We start from the raw sequence: 23,691 nt of genomic DNA, 5'->3' as shown, positions 1-23,691 counted from the left end.
CTCTGTGGCAGGTCTGGGTGCTCTTCCCAGAGCCTGCAGGAGATGGACGTCACCTAGTAACAAAGTAACCTAGCCAGTTCAGATTTCAGGGAGGTTCATTAAATAGGTCCATCCATTACATATGCAAGGGCATTCCTTCAAATATGCCTATCAACAGATCTTATAGTTTAACCACTTCATTAACTCCATTAATTCTTAGCTCTGTAAGAATCCCAGAGTTCTCATCATAGGGCTTTTTAAATTCCCACTCTTCTGCCTAGATCTGTTCTTCCTTTAGATCTTCACAGAACTCCTCTTTCAGGACCCAAAGGTTTCCTCCCAGGGGAAGCTGTATCTGACTGCAGCAATTGTACCCCAGTCACTCCCTATTTCATTACACTGGGTTAGTTTCTTCATAGTGCTTGGAACTATCTGGAGTTATCTTATAGTTTATTTACTTCTTTACTTTCTAATACTTTCCCCCAATAGAATGTGAGCCTCTTGTTCACACCAAGAAGATATCAAGCCACAAATTAGCCAACAAGTTTAAAAGAAAAGAGACAAGTTACAATGACTTGCTCTGCTTCTGAATTCTTGTAGCATGTTGTTGAAATCTCTACTAAACTGTTTACTATTTGGAAATAATATATACATATATAATTCCTCCACTAGATTCTCATCTCAGAAAATGGCAATAGTTTATTCATTTCACACAACTTACAGACAGCGCCCAGTAAAAACTTTTAGTTTTGTTAAATAATATTTAAGAAAATATATGCCGAATGGAGCTATGTTTTAAGTAGTGTTACGTTTTAGGTCAAATGATATGAATCATTACCTTTCACTGATCAAGTGGCCTTCAGGGTGTTTTACCTCTACAGAAGCCTTCTCCTTAGTACTACAAACTCACAGTATGTCCAAGATTGTTTATGTAAAACTAAACCTTAATTAAAGATAGTTTCTTTCCTCTCTTAATATTCTTTATTTCTTTTGGTAGCACTGAAAGGAGGAGCCTCAAATGAAAAAAAACATTTTTGTGTTTGACAACCAATGGGAAAGTGATACTAAATAATAATATCCATAATACTGGTACTTTAATCAAGGAAATTCCATAGTGATAGGTTAAAATGTAGAGTGACTTTTAGGTCATATATTTTATGGTACAGAAAATGTCTTTCCTAATTCTGTGCACCAAGGGATTCCTTTTATAGCGTGGGTGCTTTTGGATTCAGGAGGTTAAGAGTGACCTCTGGTGGCAATGGTATTTCTTGTTCACCTTACTCTAAAGGGGAGAAAACTGACTTCAGGGATTTTTCCATATTCTAAGAATGACAAAATTTATGGTTAAAAAGGATAGATCATAACCAATCATGTGTAAGTGAAAACAACCAACCATCCTAGAGACTGAGGATTCAGAGGTTAAAGACAACTTTCATTCCTAGTGTTTCTCTATTTCTTTCATGTAAATACCAACTTGTTCCAAGCTATGAATGAGACATTGCTGAGCACAGAGTGGGCAAAAGATGCTTACAATCAGCTTTAACCAGCTAGTAGGATCTGGCTTCTGCACACTGCTGGTTGAAATCCTTTGCTGAGCCCTTCATAACCTTCCCCTCAAAACACATTTAAGGCTAGCCATGCATGAAACAAGGAGAGGCACTGAGAGCAGAGAGTTTTCTGATACTACTGTAGGCAGAATGATGCTTCCAAAGAAAAAAAGTTTGCCAGATAAATACAGGAATGTCCTATTAAATCATGAATTGCAGATAAACAACAAATATCTTTTTTATCATTAGTATGTCACAACTATTGCATGGAAAATATTTATACTAAAATATTATGTATTGCTTATGAAATTCAAATTCAACTGAACACTTTGTATTTCTACTGGCTAAATCTGACAATCTTAGATGAACCACAGGACACAGAATAAAAAGTTCATTTAAGAGAAGATGAAATCTTGGTCAGAATTGGCAACCTGCAAATCTTCCCAAACCATGCTTCACAACCAATGGAGCATCCCAATCAGTGCCCTTGAATGGTTTATAGGTGGGACAAGACACGTATTTCCCAAGGTACTCTGGGAACTAGACAGGGCTGGAATGACCAGAGCCCTTGAACATTATCACTGGCCTTCAGGTCTAATTTATATCCCCTGGGATCATGCGATACTATGCTTATGTATGTCTGTCACCATGTTACACATTACGAAAGTTGGGATATTGTCTTCTAGTGTACTTGCCCCTTCTTTCCCAACCACATTAAATTTGGTCTTGGTTATCAGGCACTTGTGTGGTTCCAGGAAGAATGGTGACAGAATTCTCTGGCTTGGCAACATGATGTCGCTTAGCTTGGCCTCTGAGGCCAAGATAAGTCAGCTGATGGCTGTTAAGTTCTATATCACTCTCATCCTTGAGAGACTGAGGCAGGCAGAGGCACTGCTGACAAGGGACCTCAGACCAGACCCAAATCTCTACAGGTTGTTGTAGGGAGAGCAGAAGTTTTAGTTATATTAGAATTCTTTAATCTTGAGAACCCTGTTATACAGTTAGAGACAAAGACCTGGCCATTGGAGTTTCTGCCCTTCCAATGAAAAGAGAGCACATTTTTTAGATGCTTAGCATCATAACAAATAATTCCCAGGCATCAAATTAAGTTTAATGGAAGCCAGACTTGAGAACAATTTAACAGAAATACAAAAGTTGGAGGCCGTAAACAAGGACCTAGAATCTCCAACTCTTTACTTGTACTTAAGAGACTTAGAAAAAAAAACTAAAGAAGAGTTATCAAAATATTTAGAAAAAATTGGGCTGATGACAACCTTAACAAGAAAAATTCAGTCTTTAATTGGTAAATGGTGCAAGACACTTAGAATTTCAAGTACCTGCAACTAAAATGGCCTTCAATTTACACCAGAAAAATGAAGTATAAGTTCAGACAACATTAAAAATGCTCTGAATGAAAACTCCAATCTTGAAGAAAGCATAAATCTGCTTTCACAGGTAGAAGGATGGAAAAAGAAGGGTGGGTGAACATTAAATGAAATGCAATAATATAAAACTCTAAAGTGGTATGGGATAAGTTTTTAAAGTAAAAAAAATATATATCAAAATACTAAGGGACCATTTGCTAAAGCTGAGCGATCCTGGTCTTAAAGAAGACAACATGGATTGCAGGAACTGGTAATTCCATAAAACAAATGTATCAGAAACTGGAGACATCTTAGTAGAAGTTTAGAAGAAATGGATTGATGCGGTAGGTTGAATAATGGCACCCCAAAGGTGTCTACATTTTAATCCCCAGAGACTTACATGGCAAAAGGGACTTGACAGATTTGACTAAGTGAAGGATTTTAAAATGAAAAGAGTGTCCTGGATTTTCTGGGTGGGCCCAATGCAATCACAAAGATCCTTTTAAGAAAGAGGCAAGAGGGTCAGTCAGAAAAGGAAATGATATGATGGAAGCAGAGGTCAAAGCGATGTGGCCATAAACCAAGGAACATATGGAGCCTCCAGAAGCTGACAGATAAAGGACTCTTCCTTAGGGCCTCTAGAGGAAACGTAGCCTTGCTGACATCTAATCTTAGCTCGATGAAACTGATTTTGGACTTCTGATGTCCATACTGTAAGATAATAAATTTGTGTTGTTTAAAGCCACTAAGTTTGTGGAATCTGTGATAGCAGCCATAGGAAACTAATCACTTTCTTAAAAAGTATTGAAGAAAAAGAAACCAACTATACACTAAATTAGCTAAAGAAGGCAAAATAATCAACCCACTTAAAGATCATATTAAAGATCTCCAAACTGAGAAAGTAAAACAGCAAAAGTTCCAGCAGAAACCTTATGTCCTCCCTGAACTGCATCAAGAAATACATTTTCATGAAATATCCAATTTAGAGTAAATTTAACACACAAAAAAAGGGGCAGAATCTTTCCAAAGCAATTGAAAAGATCAGCCATGCATGTGAAGAGTTGGACACATATAAAAAAGAAGCCAAAATCTTTCAGAAGAATTGGAAATAGTCATTGGCAATTATCAATGTCAGGGAATTTCCCATGAGTGAAAAGTTCATGATAACAGGTGGGGAATGCTGATGTTGGACAGTAACTTTGATGACTCGAAGAAAAAAAAACGGTGGGGGGGGACTTCAGACAAAACTTTGTTGGGTTAGCATTCAATGTGAATGTTTTAAAAGTATCTTTATGTCTCTTATGTTCTAAATGAGACATTTGGCAGAGTTCCTAGAAGACCACCGGGGAATCCTCTGTATGAACAGGTCCCTCCTGAGGAAGGAGGTACATGATGCTGTATGGGGCAGTGATCCAGGGTCTCGTAGCTGGTAGGAACCAGATGCCACCAACAGGGGGTCAGGACCCCAAGCGAAAGAGATACAGCAGCTCCTCCACAAGACAAAGACAGAAATTGTCTTGCAGCTCTTGCATGGAAGATACGAAGGATCTCACTTTGACGTAAACCTCTCATCTGAAGGGACAGTCTGATCCCCCACCTCATCCAACCAGGAGAAGCCATTTGCTGCAGAGGGAACCCAAAGGGAAACTCCTAAGAAGAGAATTGCTGGCCTGCCTCCTCTCCTAGAAAGCAAGAACAAACCTCCCAAGAAATCTCCTCCTTCAAGGGACTCCCACTTCCCAGAGCATTCTTCACTGGCAACAAATGTTTCTACACGTAGCGCTGAATTCAGTTTTCTCTCCATTCAACCTAAAAACCAATTTTTCAGCTTTTGGGTTGATTCTACCTTCCAGTATGCTTACTTAAGAGATCCAAAACCATAGTAAGACACTGTCTTTTCTACTAAAATTATTTTGATTTTTTCTCTTAGTTTTATTGTCATTAGTTAAGTGATTATACATTGATGTAAATGTAAGTTTTATACAATTATAAGTGTTAAAATAATGATTTATAACTTTAGGTTATAGTCCGAAGTCTAAGTCTGCTCCATTTAGTCAGATCAGTTTCTTATTCAAAGGCCCAGAGTAAAGGAGCTACATGGACACCTTCTCCTCACGGGGGATGTCCCAAACACAACAGGACTTGTAAAGCTTTACTCCAGGTGAACTGGCATATCCTAGTCTTCCCATACTCCACTAGTCAAAGCAAGTCGTGTGGCCCAAGGCAATGGAGCAGGAATGTCAATTCTCCCCATTTGTAAAAGCCCTAAATGTAGATGCCATCTTCTTAGGCGGTTAATGGCAAAACCCTTCTGACCTTCCCCCAACCCCTATACACAGCACTCCTCAGTGCCTGACGGATAATAAAAACTAAATGTTTCGTGAATAAATTTAACAAATTGTCCTCCAGAATGGTTTTAACGATGTACACAGTGTTTGTGAGTGCTATTAGTGCTATTAGCATTGATATAAGGACTTTTTAATATTAATCTGATCAGCATAAACAAGTACCTAATTTAACATTTTCAAAGAGGGTGCTTTTTTCTTACATATATTGAATTTTTTTTTTCTGAGAATTCTCTATTCATGTTTTTCAACAATTTTTCCATTAAGTGTCACTTTAAAAAATCTGTGATTCTCTTGTCACATATAAATTAACCTATTACAAGCTTGTTTTTCAAAATTTTCAGTGATTACTATACGTGGAATTTTTGGTTTGGTTTTGTTTTACATAGTTTTGTCTCTTCCCTTTTCTTTTATGGGAAGATTAATCACCCTTTCTATGGACAACCTATGTCCCATAAAATGAACATACTATAATTGATTTAACTGGTCCTTTGTTGTAGGTGATTTAAATTGTTTTCATCTTTTTCTTCTTTAAATAGTACTGTGATGAGTTTTGTGTATTATCAGAATTTCATATAACTTTTTTTGAAAGATCCTTGAAAAAAATGGATCAAGTGCAAAAGTATTTTTAAAGTTCTTTACATATTTTCACAAATTATTAGCCAGAGAGGTTTATGTCCTTTTCACTTATCCAACAGAGCCTGCATGAGCCATCAATCTTCTCTATCTGCAACTGAGGAGCATGGGTGAGCCAGGGGCCTGTAGCAGGCTCCTTCCTGGCTCTGATCCTCACCCAGCCCTCCTGAGCTCCACCAGGCCTATGCAGAACACCCTCAGGGTCAAAAGTGGGATTTGGACCTGGGCTTCACACTCAATCTGTACCAGGACAGGGAGTGCCAGAGATGACAGCCAGACATTTTCCTTCAAGGGCCTCAGGACTGAGTGCAGGAAGCCCCGTGACCTTCACCAGCCCTACTGCATGTTCCTCTCAACTCTCCAAGCGATTCAATTCTTTGTTGTCACTTTCTGTTACACTGGCATTTACAGACGACACTGCTCTATAAAGACTGACAAAGACTAAGGGCCAGCTCTGGGAAATCTCCTTTGTGGTTCCACCCCTCATCCCCCCATCACATTGGAGACTTCAAATGCTGTATGTGGGTGACCAAGCTAAGAGCAGCCTGACAAGCAGGCAGCCTCAGAGATCAGTGGTAAGTTGGGAATGATCACCGATATTTTTCAAACACATTAATGAGAAAGAGGAAATTAAACCTCGCTACATGACTTGAGCAACTTCTGTGCTGATTTGGATAACAGTTTTCAAGTATTATCTGTGTGTGTGTGTGTGTGTGTCTGTTATTGACAATGTAAAAACTACACACCCAACACACATTTACATTTAATCTGCATTATTAGCAGTTACTCTATTAATTTCTTAAGTCTAGATAATCGACAGAACTATAAGTCAAGTCCTGATCTGTAGTATTTGCCTATTCTTGTGTGTAAATACCCATCATAGCCAGTTTTAGTATGTATAATGTATAGTCATTGAATACAGGCTTGGGAAGAAATTCATAGTTGCACATCTTCACATAGTATTTCTACCATAAAGATATAACAGACATAAATAACCTCAAGGACATGGAAAACCAAAAACTGTGGTAGGATAATTAAGAAGAGATGAAATTCAGTATGTTACCTTTCTGGTAAAATGTACTTTGGGCTCAAAAATGTCAGTAATTTGAACAAGTGACTCTAGTTAGCTGGTATAAACTGTCTCCAGAACATAATCCTATCCCAAGAAGAGAGGTATTATAATTTATACTTCCATTTGTATCCATATTTTCTGTAACTCAAATACAAAAAAAAAGTTAACATGCACTAACATGTTAATCACATATATATCTTTGTATGTGTATATATCACATGAATGTATAAACATGTGTATAACATATATATATATATATATATATATATATATACACACACGCATATACACACACACATACTTTTAATTAATAGTCATTTATCAAGGACCCATTCTGTGTCAAGAATTGGACATCTCTCAGGGGCGCCTGGGTGGTGACTCAGTAGTTAAACATCCAACTTTGGTTCAAGTCATGATCTCGCAGTTTGTGAGTTCAAGCCCCACATCAGGCTCTGGGCTGACAGCTCAGAGCCTGGAACCTGATTTGGATTCTGTGTCTCCCTCTATCTCTGCCCCTCTCCTGCTCGTGCTCTGTCTCTATCTCTCAAAAATAAATAAATGTTAAAAAAAAATTAATTAAAAAAAGAATTGGACATCTCTCAGAATCGTCATGTAGTATAAATGTTCGCAATCAATGTCAAATGGGCCAAATCTAGCCTGCCACCTGTTTTTGCCCTGCCAGAGACCAATGTATGGCTATTACACACTTCCATTATAAATGAGTTATCCTTCCTGTAAGAACAGTTGCTTGAGATCTGAGAACAACATCAATAATGAACTAAAGAACAAGGTAAATCATTTCCAGTGTTTTTGTATGAATCAACAGATGTTACTAATAATTCCTGGTTATTTATATAATAATTCTTGGTCAATAAAGAGTTTGAAGTGACTGAATAATCATTCTCTCTGAATAATCTGCTTGGAATAACTGTAAGTGACAATATTTTTAAAGAAGTTGATAAATGCCAATTCAGTACAATCTGAAATATAATCTGCTAAAATGTATTTCAACTGATGCTGGAAAAAATCAACTGATGTGAAACAGAAAAAGGCAAATTTGGATACATTTAGAAAGCTTATGAAAATATAATGTGTTTATGTCTATATTTATTTATTATTAATCAGCAAGTACTTTCCACACAATATCTTCATCTACCACATTATTAACCAGCAACATCACTATAAATTTCATTTACTCTGGTGGGTAGTTCTGCAATTTTTTTTTTTTTTGTCAGAAATAGAAGCTGAATATCCTAACTTGTCCTACTATCTGGCAGTTTGATGGGTTAACATTGGGAGTGGTTTTTTTTGTAATTTTTCACCTTAAAGATGAGATTGGAATCTTTTTCTCAATGAGAAGAGTTGCCTCTGGACAATATTAATGATTACTGAATAGCTTTAGAAATTAGCTTTTGCTGCAGGCTTGAAAATGTTTCTTAATGAATTCAACCTACGATTACAAGGCAAAACTGGGCTTATATGTGGAACTTAAACTATGTCATTCAGTTAACTAATGTTACATGAATCATTAGCAATGTCAAGTTGTTCTATTCATTTATTCCTTTGTCAAAAATCAAAACAAGATTTCCATTCCCACAGATATTTAAAGTAGGTATATTTTCCAAGATCAAACTGTAGCTTCAATAGTATGTTTCTCATCTTAACGAAAATATAAAGGAAATTTTCTTATTTCAAAATCCATTTAACCTCACAATTGAGAAGCTGCCACCTAAACTTTTGATGAGAATGATTACTTTGCAACACAATGACATGATAAGAGACAATTATCAAGAGAAGTATTTGATAGAATTCTAACTTCTTTTTAAGGGATACATATGCGCAATTAAAATCATATGCTGATGGACTGATATTAGTATTTGGCAGTGTCTCTATAGTTGAAAATCATTTTCAAAGATGAAATATGTAAAATTTCATTTCAGATCAGCATTAACAGATGAATATTTGCAATCAATTTTTATGATGGGGAAGACGAAATTTTAACCTCATTTAGATGAAACATTATTAAAATAATTCTATAATTATGCTAATTATTATATTTTGAATTCAGTCTATAAAATTTAGCAAAAATGTGCTTTTTCTCTTGCTATGTAAGTGCCTTCAAAAAATGCTCAATTCTGTCTCTTGGCCAACAAAACCTAAAATATTTACTATCTGGTCTTTTATAGAAAAGATTTGCTGACCTCTGATCTAGTTGAAAACAAAATTAGTAAGCATATGTTGACTCTTCAGAATCTCCTGTGAACGTACACTGCTTATTTGATTGCTGTACATAATCATGAATAAAATGTTTTATAAATCTTATGAAACATCCATTAGAGTAGTAATGCATAAAAGAGATTCTTCAGTTGAAGAATTTGGCATTAGATACATGGCCACTTAAAATAAAAAAGTGAAAGTAAACAATGTTGCTTCAAATAAAATATTAACTGACATAAAATCTAGTATTATTATTGACATATATTACAGTATTGCTCTGGGCCATATAGAAATACTCTATAAAACTGACCACTATATTTCTAGCTCACTCTCTCCCAATTAAAGTTTAAGATACAATTCTATGCATTAGTGGGCTGTGCACCAAAATGCAGTATCAATCCAAATCATCGCATTGAGACAAACTGCCCTCATGTTCTCTGAAAAACGGTCTTCTATATACATTATTGTAACAAAATTGCTTTGGAAAGGGAACTGCTGTCCAGGATAAAATTATTGTTTTCTTATAGAAAAGAATCTCCTATTTTGCATTCAAAAACTATTTTTTTAATATGAAATTTATTGTCAAATCGGTTTCCTTACAACACCCAGTGCTCATCCCAACAGGTGCCCTCCTCAATACCCATCACCCACCCCCCCCCACCCTCCCACTCCCCCATAAACCCTCAGTTTGTTCTCAGTTTTTAGGAGTCTCTTATGTTTTGGCTCCCTCCCTCTCTAACCATTTTTTTTTCTTCCCCTCCCCCATGGTCTTCTGTTAAGTTTCTCAGGATCCACATAGGAGTGAAAACATATGGTATCTGTCTTTCTCTGTATGACTTATTTCACTTAGCATAACACTCTCCAGTTCCATCCACGTTGCTACAAAAGGCCATATTTCATTCTTTCTCATTGCCACGTAGTACTCCATGTGTATATAAACCACAATTTCTTTATCCATTCGTCAGCTGATGGACATTTAGGCTCTTTCCATACTTTAGCTATTGTTGAGAGTGCTGCTATAAATATTGGAGTACAAGTGCCCCTATGCATCAGTACTCCTGTATCTCTTGGGTAAATTCCTAGCAGTGCTGCTGCTGGGTCATAGGGTAGGTCTAATTTAATTTTTTGAGGAACCTCCACACTGTTTTCCAGAGTGGCTGCACCAGTTTGCATTCCCACCAACAGTGCAAAAACTATTGATAATAAAGGGCTTCATAAGATGACTTATATGATTGCTGTTTTAGCAAACCAATCTATAATATATATCCTGGGGATTACATACTTGTCACAACTGATATTTCCTTTGGCAATCATTCACTTCTTGTTGCACTCAAGAAGACAGAGGAGGGGTTTTTTTGTTTTCTTTTTTTGTTTTTTGTTTTCTTTTCCTGCCACAGTTTGTTTCCTTTGCCCCCATTTGATGTGTGGAATTATCCTGTGGTTAAGTTTTCTAAAATAAATTCTGAATTTTCAAGTTTGTACTCTATTTTCTTACAGAACTTGGTGAACATAGAACATAACATTTCCTACCATATAAAGTGCACCATGGACTTGACTTTACTTCCCTGCTTTGTAAAGTCTACACTTAAAATTTGTATAGTTATTTTTCTTATAAGTAAATATATCTGTATGTTCATCTTGTCTTTAAACTTTGAAAATAAACTTTAAATCTCAGGTCATTTACATAACACACACACACACACACACACACAGATAATACACAAACACAGAAACACTATCAGACAAATGAGAAAAGAACACAACTGCCTTTATACTCCTTCATCCATTCATTCATTCATTAAGCATATATTTACTAAATATTACCAAGTGCCCAGCACTGCACCAGATGCTTAATTCAGCCAAATAACAGCTATTGCACCACCCCATTTTTATTCAGTTATGTACTGATTTTTTAGGTTTCATTAAATGTAACCAAATGGGTTATAATTCTTTTAATGAGTGCTTTAAGCATAATATTATATCTAAAATATTTTAATACTATTTCCCCCAACATAGATTATGCTATAAGAAAAAGATATTGTTTATCTCTCTTCCCCAAGTTTTATTTCTAGTAATCTTTCAAAATGAACACATAAAGTTGAATTTTATTCCAGAGACTAATTTCTTGAACTGGCCTTTGCTTTAGCTTGGATTTTGCATTATGTTTTCTTATTCCAGGAAGATGAATATATTTAATATACTTTAAATTGCATCATATTTTATGAGCTCTCAAGGGATCCACTGTTATATGAACCAAGCATTATTGCGTAATTATTGCTTCAGATATCTCAAATTATGATGACTAATTAAATATACATACAATACATTTATCAGTGAAAAAATTTCAATGATTCAATTTCTATTCCCTCTTTAAAGTGCTTATATCCTCTGCAAAAGTTTTAAGAAGGAGAGAGTATCACAGCAATTGAGAACATGATTTAGCATTAATATTTCATAGTGCAATTCAGGTACATGGTTAACTAGAGAAATGCTAACATCTTACCATCCTCCAAGTAAGTGTTACTCTTGGTTTCACTAACAAGACGATGTATACAGCTCAAAGGAAGATAGTAGCCTATCTTTGTATATACATCTTATGTATGTAAACTTTTATTATTAATTTAGAATAGTATAATGAAGAGACCCATATTTTTTAAAGAAGAATAAAAATCTGTCACTCCTTTCCCTTATGAAACCACAAACTATACAACAAATTCCACTAAATTCTAGTTCACTGGATTTCTATAGGCTTAATTCCAAGATGAATCAAGAAGTCATAGCCAGTCACTCTGACAAGGGAAAAATTCCCAGTGTTATCCCTAACCTAGGACCTGAAATAAAGTTTTCATGAGCTTGCAGTTAGTTGTATTCCATTTAGAAAACACAACACACAAATAAAAACAGGCAATGAGAAAACATACATCAATTACATGGTCTGAGAATGAGAATAATTTACTGACAAATGAAAGCTGCTGTCCTAGTTGATCTTTAGTACTATATTTTCTCAGAGATTTTCCCTACTTAAAATTTTTATATTGTAGAAATGACAGTGATTTATAGTTACTGATTTATTTAAAGCATTTATTTTGGTTAAATTAGTTGTATACAATATGTGCTCATTTCCCTGTTTTGTTTCGTTTTTCTTTTTGCTGTACTATTTATTCATCTTTGAAATACAAAGGCCCAAGAACTATGGCCCTGTGGAAGGCAAATACATTGTCCCTCACAAACCTTTTTTTTTTTTAATGTTTTTTTAAATTTTTGACAGAGAGAGAGAGAGCATGAGCGAGGGAGGAGCAGAGAGGGAGACAGAATCCAAATCAGGCTCCAGGTTCAAGCTGTCAGCACAGAGCCCTATAAGGGGCTCAAACCCACGAACCATGAGATCATGACCTGAGCCGAAGTTGCACACTAAACCCATTGAGCCACCCACGTGCCTCCCTCTCCTCTTTTTTTAAATGTTTAGTTACAACTCTCACAAGTCTTTTAACAAAGAATTCCAAGCAGGATGCACCTTGAATTCTTTCCCAACCAAAGGTAAGTTTAACATCTGAAGTACTTCAGGATACGTTGCCATACGGTTGCCACAGATGATGACACTGTGATGTCCTGCAGCTTTGTGGTATGTGAAAGGTACTGTTAATTAGATTTCCTTCACAATATTCCTGCAGGGAAGGGTGGAGCAACAATCTTCTGTGAGTTCTTCTAGGGAGTAATTTATGCAGCAACTCATGCAAAACAAAGCCCATTGTTAAACCAGTCTTTGTGTTTACAAATACAAGAATCTCTGAGTTCCTAACTATAGAAAATGTTTGGATGATTCAAATTCTTTGAGGTTAGCTCCTTTTCAATATAAATCTTTCTATAAATTTGTAGAAGCCAGTGCTTAATGCAAAAGCTTTATAGTATATTGATATCTACAATTTAAAAATAATTTCCTCCCATTTCCAGACAATTGCCCACAAATAACAAGCCATTCTGGGAAAACAAAGCAAAATGGAATAGCAAGAAAAATATAGGAAATATCTTAAACATAGCAATAACATTAGGAGTTTTCAAAATTGCTTTCTTTTTATTTTTCATTAGAGGTCAGGGAAGTCCCTTCCCTCATCTCTTGTAAATTACATTTCGTATTCTGTCTGTTTCTTTTTTTAAACTTAAAAGAAGTGACAGGGAAACCCAGGCCCAGCTGTTAGTGAAAGAATTAAGCATACTGTCCTTGCACTACTTATATATTTAGGAATACATATAGGACCAGAAATGATGTCAGGATGTTTGTTAAATCAATACATTATTAAAAGCAAACAAAATATTTTGCTAAAAAAAATTCAGAATTGCTATATTCCTTTAAGTCATCAAAACCACACATGCTAAAATACTTTTTTTATGTCTTTTTGTTTGTTTGTTTTTAACGTTTATTTATTTTTGAGACAGAGAGAGACAGAGCATGAACGGGGGAGGGTCAGAGAGAGGGAGACACAGAATCTGAAACAGGCTCCAGGCTCTGAGCTGTCAGCACAGAGCCCAACGCGGGGCTCAAACTCACGGACCGTGAGATCATGACCGGAGCAGAAGTCGGACGCTTAACCGACTGAGCCACCCAGGCGCCCCTGTTTGTTTTTTAAGCAGAACTGTGTCTTCTCACTCCTTTGGTAATCATGACTTCCTAGAATTTCAGGGATGCCAGAATCCACTCAATGGTATTACTGGAATAGTACTGAACTCTTTACACCCCACTCAGAAAGGCCATTTGACATCTTAAGACAGGCAGCACCTACTCATTATAAACTAGGAAAGTTCTATACAAACAGATCTGGGAATTGCTGGCATCCTGGTACAAAGGATCCTAGATCTTTACACATCCTCCCTCCCCAATTTCTGCCATCAATAGTCAAGGCCAAAACAAAAAGTTTACAAATTCTACACATCAAAAGGAAAAAGAAAAAAAAACAAGCATTATCAGTAATAGAGTATGCTGCTTATCACCAGATGGCCTTAACTCCACATGAGAAATTTTAAGTTGGAGAATAGTCAACAATACTGTTGAAATAAATCTCTAGGCCCAAGATGGAGATGCTCCTTCCTGGGGTACCACATCAGCAAACTGAAACTTACATATTTGTGTGACTTAAATGTCCTGCTGACAACACACACAGTATATCCAGTCAGCCAATCATCAAACACCAAGCCAATCCTGGACATCATACTCATTTCCTTTCCTTTTCACCCCAGACTTGACTATATGGCCCCAGCCAATCAGACAGTTCTGTTTTTCTCTTCCTTGTTCTTTATCTTGTAAAAGCTTCCTGCCTTCTGCCCCATTTCGCAGTTCTCTGGGTGAGCAGAGTATTAAATAAAAGTTTGTTTGTATAACCTAAATTATGTTCTTTAATCATTTTTTAATAGTACCCAATCTAGAGGCGAGTGGGGGAAAAGAATGGACTGTTTCACTGTGCAGTGTGCTTCCAGGACCAGCAGTATCAGTATTACCCAGGAGCTTACTGAAAATGCAGAATTTCAGGCCCTACCCCAAATATAATGAATCACAGTCTGCCATTTAAAAAGATTCCCTAGGTGCTATGGACTAAATGTTGGGTCCTACCAAAATTCATATGTTGAAATTCTGACCCCCAATGTTATGGTATTAGGAGGTAGGGTCTTTGGGAGGTGTTTAGGTCATGAGAGTGGAGCCCTTATGAATGGGACAAATGTCCTTATAAAAGAGACCCCAGAGAGCTCTCTGGCTATGTGAGGAAATGAGAAGCTGGAAGTCAATGAACCGGGAAGTAGGTTCTCAATAGACAACCTATTCTATCAAGTGCCTTGATATTGGACTTCCTAGCCTCCAGAACTGTAGGAAATAAATGTTTGTTGTTTAAGCCACACAGTCTATAGTATTTTTATCATAGCTGTCCAAGTAGACCAAGATACTTGATTAGTATATATGTTAAACTTTTTTTTTAATTTTTTTTAACGTTTACTTATTTTTGAGATAGAGAGAGAGCATGAACGGGGGAGGGTCAGAGAGAGGGAGACACAGAATCTGAAACAGGCTCCAGGCTCTGAGCTGTCAGCACAGAGCCCGACGCAGGGCTCAAACTCACGGACCGTGAGATCACGACCTGAGCCGAAGTCGGACGCTTAACTGACTGAGCCACCCAGGCACCCCAAGTATGTATATTAAACTTTGAGAAGGAAAAGGTAGAGGGCTATAAGAGGTTTGACCTGAAATTCCCCCTCTGTAAGTGAAGTACCTTGCTCACCCAGTTTCAAATTAATATTACCAAGCTCATTTTCCTTTATCTAAGAGCGTTGATAAATTGTTATTAAAAAAGTCATATTGTAGTTCATAAACTTTAATGTGTAGACATAGATAAAGCCATATTTCGTTATCTCCAATGGATGTGATGAGAAACCATTGGCTTCATCTACTTTGTACTATTTGAAATGTTTTATAACAAGCATGCCTAAAACTAAATAAATCAACAAATACATTTGCATTGAAACAACAAATTATATTCCATTGTGCAAATTTTGACCAACATAAAAAAATTAAAACTTGAAAATTTTGACCTCACACAGAGGTGACACCCTATATCACAAAGATTCTTATGCAACTTTGAAAAACCAAACTTATTAAAAACAATTTTAAAATAAATATATGCTAGATAATATTTAATATTTTTAGGAAGAAAGTAGATTACAACCCCCACCACTCCCCTAACACACACACATACTACACACACACACAAATGTTGTTTCAAAATAACTGTTCTACCTTTAGTGGATGAAGAGACATAGGAACAGTGAGCAATTTTCTACTGTGTGTTCAAGTATAACATCAAGATATTACCAAGAGACATTATTATAATTAGCCATAAACATGTTGTTTGCTAAGTATAATGATTCTAATGGATTCCTTCTACATGATTTACTTCTTTGCTATTGCTGAAAGAGATGGTCCAAAGAAGAGCCATTTTAGTTAAATTTGATTAATAGCCCTTGCTTCTTTGCAAAACCAGAATTATAAGTGCATAGATGGATTCAACAATAAAAATAAACAAAGACAGCATGGTTTATACAAGAGATTCTTAACTGAATTATTTAAGCAAGAAGGTCTATGGAAGAAAACAGGCAAAATGAAAGTCCTTGAGTGTATACTGTCTTATAGAGAGTAAATAAATCATTCCTTAAGAAATTAATGCAGAGTGTTTAGTAGAACTAATGGAAAAAAAGCATTGAAGAAATCTTGGGAACTGAACTATATGCACAGACTTATGTAATAATTTGTTACAACTAATTTTTAAGAAAGATAAATAAACAGAAGTATTTTGTATTATCTTTCTGTTAACTAGCACTCAAAATCATATTTGAACTACTTCATGATTCCCTAGCAGTACAAGTGCATTCATAGGATAGAATTCCTATTGACTTGGTTCAACTGTACAAATTTGGCTTATGTAGAGGTTCTCTATAGACAGACATTACTCACCCAGATTAAGTAAAAGGCATATATACATCATCTTCTCTGTGTTCAGACATTCACAATTGAAAAGAAAAAAAACCTGTGTCCAAAACTCTAAAAATTTATTCTATAGGTTGCCAGGATTAATTCTGAATGATAATTCAAGCTGAATGAATTGTTTTGTCTTGAAAATTCATTTTGAGGGGCGCCTGGGTGGCGCAGTCGGTTAAGTGTCCGACTTCAGCCAGGTCACGATCTCGCGGTCCGTGAGTTCGAGCCCCGCGCCAGGCTCTGGGCTGATGGCTCAGAGCCTGGAGCCTGTTTCCGATTCTGTGTCTCCCTCTCTCTCTGCCCCTCCCTCGTTCATGCTCTGTCTCTCTCTGTCCCAAAAATAAATAAACGTTGAAAAAAAAATTAAAAAAAAAAAAAAGAAAATTCATTTTGAAATGAATTAGAGAAATATGGGAAAAGAAAAAAATAGTTTACCTATTAACTTCCTTCTATATTTCAGGTACTCTATTAAATCATTCATCATCTCACATAATACTGACAAAACTTTGGGTTAGCTACTATTTTTATCTCCATTTTACAAATCAGAAAAATAGAATGCTGGAAGATTACATTAGTAAACTGAGTTCATATGTTTCAATATGGTAGAACAAGTGAATTAAAATGAAAAAAAATGCTATGAATACAAATGCCTTTCACATATAAACATGCCCAGTTAAATTATATGCATATGCTAAATTCTGAGCATTTCAGCATCCTTTATCTGCCTGAATTTTCCTATAAAAATTCTTTTTTTCCCTGAAAGCATACAAAAGATTCTGCTTCCAAGAATATTTATTAACTTTAACTTTTCTCAGTGATCACAGTGATTGATTTCTTTGTGATATTTTCATTATCTAGAAAGAAGTGGTGGGCAAAAATATCATGTGCTACGAAAAGGTAAATAAACAGAAGGAGGCCACCAGTAGACAAAACTACTGATCATTGGTTATTACTCTAAGACCATTTTCAGAATGATGATGATGCAGAGTTTGAGGGGCATAAATTTGGTAGAAGACAGTAGCAAATACAAAACATTTTTCAAGAAGCCTAGCAGTGATGAGAAGCAGGGAGATAGTAATTTAGAGAAGAATCATGAATTAGTTTCTTTTTTAAATTAGATATAAAGACTTTATCATTAAAGAAAAAATCGATCATGCAAAAAGAGGTTTTGCAAACTCCAAAATGAACCATAATTAAAGGAGTATGATAGAGGTAGAGCAATCAAGGGATAAAGAGCATAGGTACAGATTTTAGTCTTGGCAAAGAGGAAGGATATTGTTATTGAGTCTGGAATTTTAAAAAAGTAAAAATGGGAAAAAATATCAGAACACTGTCTCTTGGAGATTAATCTTCAGAAAATATTGTAGATGGGACAAATTTTAATATGCAAAGAACTCTCAAAACTTACTACAAAAGCAAACAATGTAATTTAAAATGAACAAATTTAAAATTTGAACATATACTTCACCAAAGAGGATACGAGGATGGCTAATAACTACATGAAAAAAAAATGTTCAATATCATTAGCGATTAGGGAGATACACATTTTAACCCTGAAGAGATGCCACCACATACCTATTAGAATTGCTAAAAATATTCTGATAATACTAAGTGCTATTGAGGATGCAGAGAACTAAAACTTTCAGATATAGCTGGTAGGAATGCAAAAATAGTACAGCCATCTTGGAAAACACTTTGGCAGGTCTTGTTTTTAAGTTAAATATGCACTTACCATGTGACCTACTAGTCCCACTACTGGGTATTTAACTTAGAGAAATAAAAACTTATATGCATACAAAAACCTCTACACAAAATGTTACAGCCGTTCTGTTTATAACCACTTAGACTGGAAACGACTCAAATGTCCTTTAGCACATAAACAGACAAATAAACTACAGTAAATCCACACAAAGGAATACTATTCAGCAATAAAAAGGCTATAACTATTGATATACGCAACACCTTGGATAAATCTCAAGACATTACGCCGAGTAAAAGAAAACAGCGTCAAATAATTACATATCCTATGATTCCATTCACATGACATTCTCAAAAAGCTGTGATGGAGAACACTAGATCAGTTCTTAGGGCTTAGGAATGGGGGAGGGTATGTCTACAAACGGGTGGTAGAACCGTTCTGTATCCTGATCATGGTAGCAGTCACAAAAATGTGTGTTAAAAATCATAACATAGTACACAAACAAGTAATTTTACCGAACAGTTTAAAAAATATGTTTCACAGCAAACAAAGTAAATGAAGCAAATAAAGCAAAGTAAGAGCTAAATTGCTCTGTATAACAAAATAATTGACATTATGGAATTGTCTTCTGGATGCATAAATAAAACACTGGAAGACTTGGAAAGGGGATGGGAGAAGGAAGGACTTGCAAAAAACACCCCAGTATTTGGGGTAGGCCAGTGAAAATTCCCTGATACAAGCATAGACAACAAAAAACATCAGATTGGATGTTTTTCTTCTTTTCTTGGTGATATTTCCCTCTGTTATTTCCAGATTTTTAATAAAAATTCGGTGTTGCATGAAAGTTTCAAGTCAGACTGACTTTGGTGAGTATAGGAGAAATGGCTTCTGCCCATTTATGGCAGCAGCTGGAGCCACATGCACAGAGAAGAACAGCTGAAGGAAATGAGATGGTGAAAGAGAAGCAAGAATCTGAAGGAGTAGGGAAGGCATAGAAAGCAAACAGCCTTCCTCTTAAGGAGTCTTCCACAACACTGTGATGTATATTGCATCTCCCATGAAATGAGATTTATGTGTAGTCAAGGAAGAGATGAGGGGGCTTTGGGACACTCGGGTTACACAAATATAACTAAAAAATAGAAATACCGAGACACTCTCTGAATTGTGCCAATGATAATCACCATTTGGGAACTTTGCAAACAGAATTTCCATAACTTAAGTTACTTGATATCCAAACCCCTTTATATAGAAGACATTTTTCCATGAATTCAAATATATGTTATTGGGATTGCATATTATTAAATCAGACTCTAGCAATCATATTATTAACTTTTCCACAGTTCTGTAACTCTCACTGTCAACATTTATTGTAATGTTTTTAACTCTCGATAAAAATCCACTTGAACATCTGATAAGATATTGAAGATAGTGCTGTTCCATGTGACATCATGAAGTGAACATCTATCTATCATCCCTGCGTGGCTTATGACTTCCCAGACACCAAGGTTTCTCCAAACCAGTAACAGCCATAATGTACCATGAGCTTTTATGCCATTCTCACACTGTGCATTCTACTATCTCAATCAAAGCACATTAAAGAAAAAGAGGGTGTCATTTGTAGGTAGTCAAAAGACACCTGAGAGGTCTACTGGGTTTTGAAAAATTCTGTGACACGTAAGTATCACAACCCTTTGGCTTTACTGCAGATCTGTTTCAAACAGACAGTAATATGCAGCACTCTGCTCTTATTATTATCCTGGCGAGAATGGAATTTTTAAAAGACTTAATGACTCTTACCTCACTTTTATTCACTTATTTTTAAATTAGAATTGACCCTTGAATAACACAGGGGTTAGGGACAACAGAACTCCCCCAACATGCCTTCAAAACTCTGATATAACTTTTGACTCTCCAAAAAACTTAGCTACTAATAGCCTTGTTGACCAGAAGTCTTAGTAAGAAGTCAATTAACATATTTTTGTATCTGTAATATATGTTGTAGTGTTGCAATAAAGTAGGCTAGAGAAAAGAAAATGTCATTAAGAAATCATAAGGAAGAGGGGCACATGGGTGGCTAAGTCAGTTAAGTGTAGGACTCTTGATTTCAGCTCAGGTCATGATCTTGCGGTTGGTGAGTTCGAGCCCCACGTCAGGTTACATGCTGATGACTGCGGAGCCTGCTTGGGATTCTCTCTCTCCTTCTCTCCCTGCCCCTCCCCGCAAATCTCTCTCTCAAAATAAAAAAAATAAATTAAAAAAAAATTGTAAGGAAGAGAAAATACACTTACAATACTCCACTGTATTTATCAAAAAATATCTCCATGTAAGTGGACTCATGCAGTTCAAACCCTTGTTTTTCAAGGGTTAACTGTACATATTTTCTTCTACCCCTCACCCCCTATTGTTATATCGCTCTGGTAGGGCTGACAGAACAAAATACCACCTACTGGATGACTTAAAACAACAGAAATTAATTTTCTCACAGTTCTGCAGGTCAGAAGTCCAAGATCAAGTGTCATCAGGGTTGGTTTCTGGTGAGGATTCTCTTCCTGGCTTGCAGATGGCGTCTTCTCTTTGTTCTTGTGGGAAAGGGCCTGAGTTCTGGTGTCTCCTCCTCTTTTTATAAGGATGCCAGACTCCACCTTTATGACCTCATGTAACCTCAATTACCTCCCTAAGGGCCTTGTGTCCAAACACAGTCACATCGGGGACACAGGGCTTCAACATATGAAGCCGGACACGATGGTGTTCTGTCCATAACACTTGCGTTTGTTGAATCCTTTTTTTTTTTTTTTTTAAGACACTGCTTATTTTTCATCACCCTTATTTGCATTTTCTGCTCTGTGGAGAAACAGTTCAAGACCACCAGTGGTTGCTCTTACCCATTCAGTAGGCTGAATAGTGGGAGCTGAAGACCAGTCTTCGCTCCCGTCTTCCTCGGGGAACTGCTGAATAGCACAGAGGACACCTGTGCTCCTCTACACCGGGCGGCAGCCTCAGATTACGTTAGCAGAGAACACAGGACCTGGAGCAGCCCATTCGCCCTGAAACTCCTCCTTGGTCACAGCCTTCTCAACAGAGGCTTGCTCTCTCTCTCTCTCTCTCTCTCTCTCTCTCTCTCTCTCTCTTTCTCTCTCTTTTTTTTTTTTTTTTCAATTCGTCAGTATCTCTGCAGAAGTAGAGCCCGGGCGTGACCTCCTGCGGCTGCTCACAGAAGATGGTGGCGCGCAGGCACAGAACTTCCCTGGGGCCGGCGTCCAGCACGTCAGATTTGCTCGGTGAACCCACCCTCTGTTCTTCCGTGAGGTGACAGTGTCCACAAAACACAGAGGAGGGTGTGTTATACAGAGCAGTTGTAGGCAGGTGCATGTGAGACGCCGCTGTGAAAGGCTGGTGGTCAGCCCTGGACTCAGTAACCACGGGAGATCTCCGCTCTCGGAAGGCTGCCTGGATCTGGTTAGTGAAAGCTCCGGAAGTGAAGCAGCCAGCAGCATGAGTGGCTCCGGGGCAAAAGAAAACTTCAGCACAGCTCGCAGGCCAGTATTCCCGGAGCATGTTACACACCGACACCGGCTGTGTGTTCAATTAACCATGGCAGGAGCTGCTAGCACCAGCTTCTCCCAGGTTTTCTTCAGATTTATGATATAAATGCCACCACTTTCCCTTTGGTAGATGTGCTGTTCCATTTGGATGTCAAGGTTGGTGCCACGCAGGTGAGATCCTGCTATAAAAAATTTGAGGACATGGGCACCTGGGTGGCTCAGTAGGTTGAGCGTCCAACTTCAGCTCAGGTCATGATCTCATGGTTGTGAATTAGAACCCCACATCTGGCTCCATGCTCTCAGTGCAGAGCCCACTCCGATCTTGTGTCCCCCTCTCTGCCCCTTCCCCACTTGGACTCTCTCTCTAAAAAATAAATAAATATTAATAAAAAAATTTTTTTTGAGGACATCCACTTCCTTTTTTTGCAGGACATCCAGGGATTTGGATATCGGGAAATTTCCCTTCATGTTATGATGGGAACCCAGAACAACACTGTATGGACTCCTCTCCGGGTAGCATGGAAAGGCTTTTTTCTTTGTCTTTTTTTTCTCTTGTCCTTTTTTTTTTTTTTTTTAATGAGTTATTCAATGATTTTATGGAGAAAATAGCAACAAGGCAGAAATCTACCTTCTGAAGAATTCACTTTAATCCTCTATGTACACAATCTCTTTTACTGATAATGTATCCGTTTCTCTTTTTAATGTTTATCTGTTTATTTTGAGAGAGAGAGAGTGGGGTCAGGAGAGGGGCAGAGAGAGAGCGTGAAAGAGAACCTAAGCAGGCTCCAAGCGGTCAGCATAGACCCTGATACAGGGCTCAAACTCATGAACCGTGAGGTCATGACCTAAGCTAAAACCGAGAGTTGGTCTTTTAACCGACTAAACCACCAGGCACCCCAGTATCTGTTTTATTCTTGAGTATATCTTTGTTCAGAAAGACCCTTGAATCTTCACACACTGATTTAGGAAATTGTATGATCTGAGAGTCAAATGTCGCTTCTGAGTTCCTGAATAGGAACTTTAATGTCTCCGATTTAAAATCAGAGATGTTCTTTAATGTCTCTGATTTAAAATCAATAACATGGCAAAAGAAATGTGCACCATTTGTTTTCCTCACATTAAAAGTGATAGGGAGGGGCGCCTGGGTGGCTCAGTCGGTTAAGCGTCCGACTTCGGCTCAGGTCATGATCTCACGGTCCGTGAGTTCGAGCCCTGCATTGAGCTCTGTGCTGACAGCTCAGAGCCTGGATGGAGTCTGCTTTGAATTCTATGTCTCCCTCTGCCTCTTCCTCCCCCACTCACGTTCTGTCTCTCAAAAATAAATGAACATTTTAAAAAAAACTTTAAAGATAAAAAATAAAAAAAAATAAAAGTGGTAGGGGGAAAAAAGCATATTTTAGTGATGTAATTTGAGGTTTTGGGCAGCACAACAAACACTGAGATAGCCTGTTAGAGAAAGACTAAATATGTAAAATATAAGCAAAAAAAGAAAAAAAAAGAAAAAAGGAAGAAGAGGAAGAAGAAAGAAAGAAAGAAAAAATAAGAAAGGAAAGAAACACAATGTATGGGTTAACTAATTACTTGAAAACACTGTAACAGCTCATTGGGCAATTTTGTAATCAGATGGGCCCAAGGGATGAATATGATCAAGTTTATAACAGTTCATTTTCTTTGAATGCAGCTGTATACAATGCCCCAGGAGATTCTAGAAGCAATGAAACTACAGAGACTCTTTTGATTAATAACATATTCAATCCCTAAAATCCATGAACAG

General features: G+C 36.9%; 1 pseudogene; it reads right to left on the bottom strand.

Moving 5' to 3' along the window:
* Positions 1-4,189: 4,189 nt before the first annotated feature.
* Positions 4,190-22,385, bottom strand: LOC124527265 (40S ribosomal protein SA-like; annotated as a pseudogene).
* Between the last annotated feature and the right edge of the window lie 1,306 nt (positions 22,386-23,691).

This window comes from Lynx rufus, unplaced genomic scaffold, assembly GCF_022079265.1.
Source record: "Lynx rufus isolate CCGP_SWC_20201006 ecotype Redwood Valley unplaced genomic scaffold, mLynRuf1.p SCAF_5, whole genome shotgun sequence".
Classification (NCBI taxonomy): domain Eukaryota; kingdom Metazoa; phylum Chordata; class Mammalia; order Carnivora; family Felidae; genus Lynx; species Lynx rufus.
The sequence above is the reverse complement of the archived record's forward strand: the minus strand, read 5'-3'. Positions and strand labels throughout refer to the sequence as shown.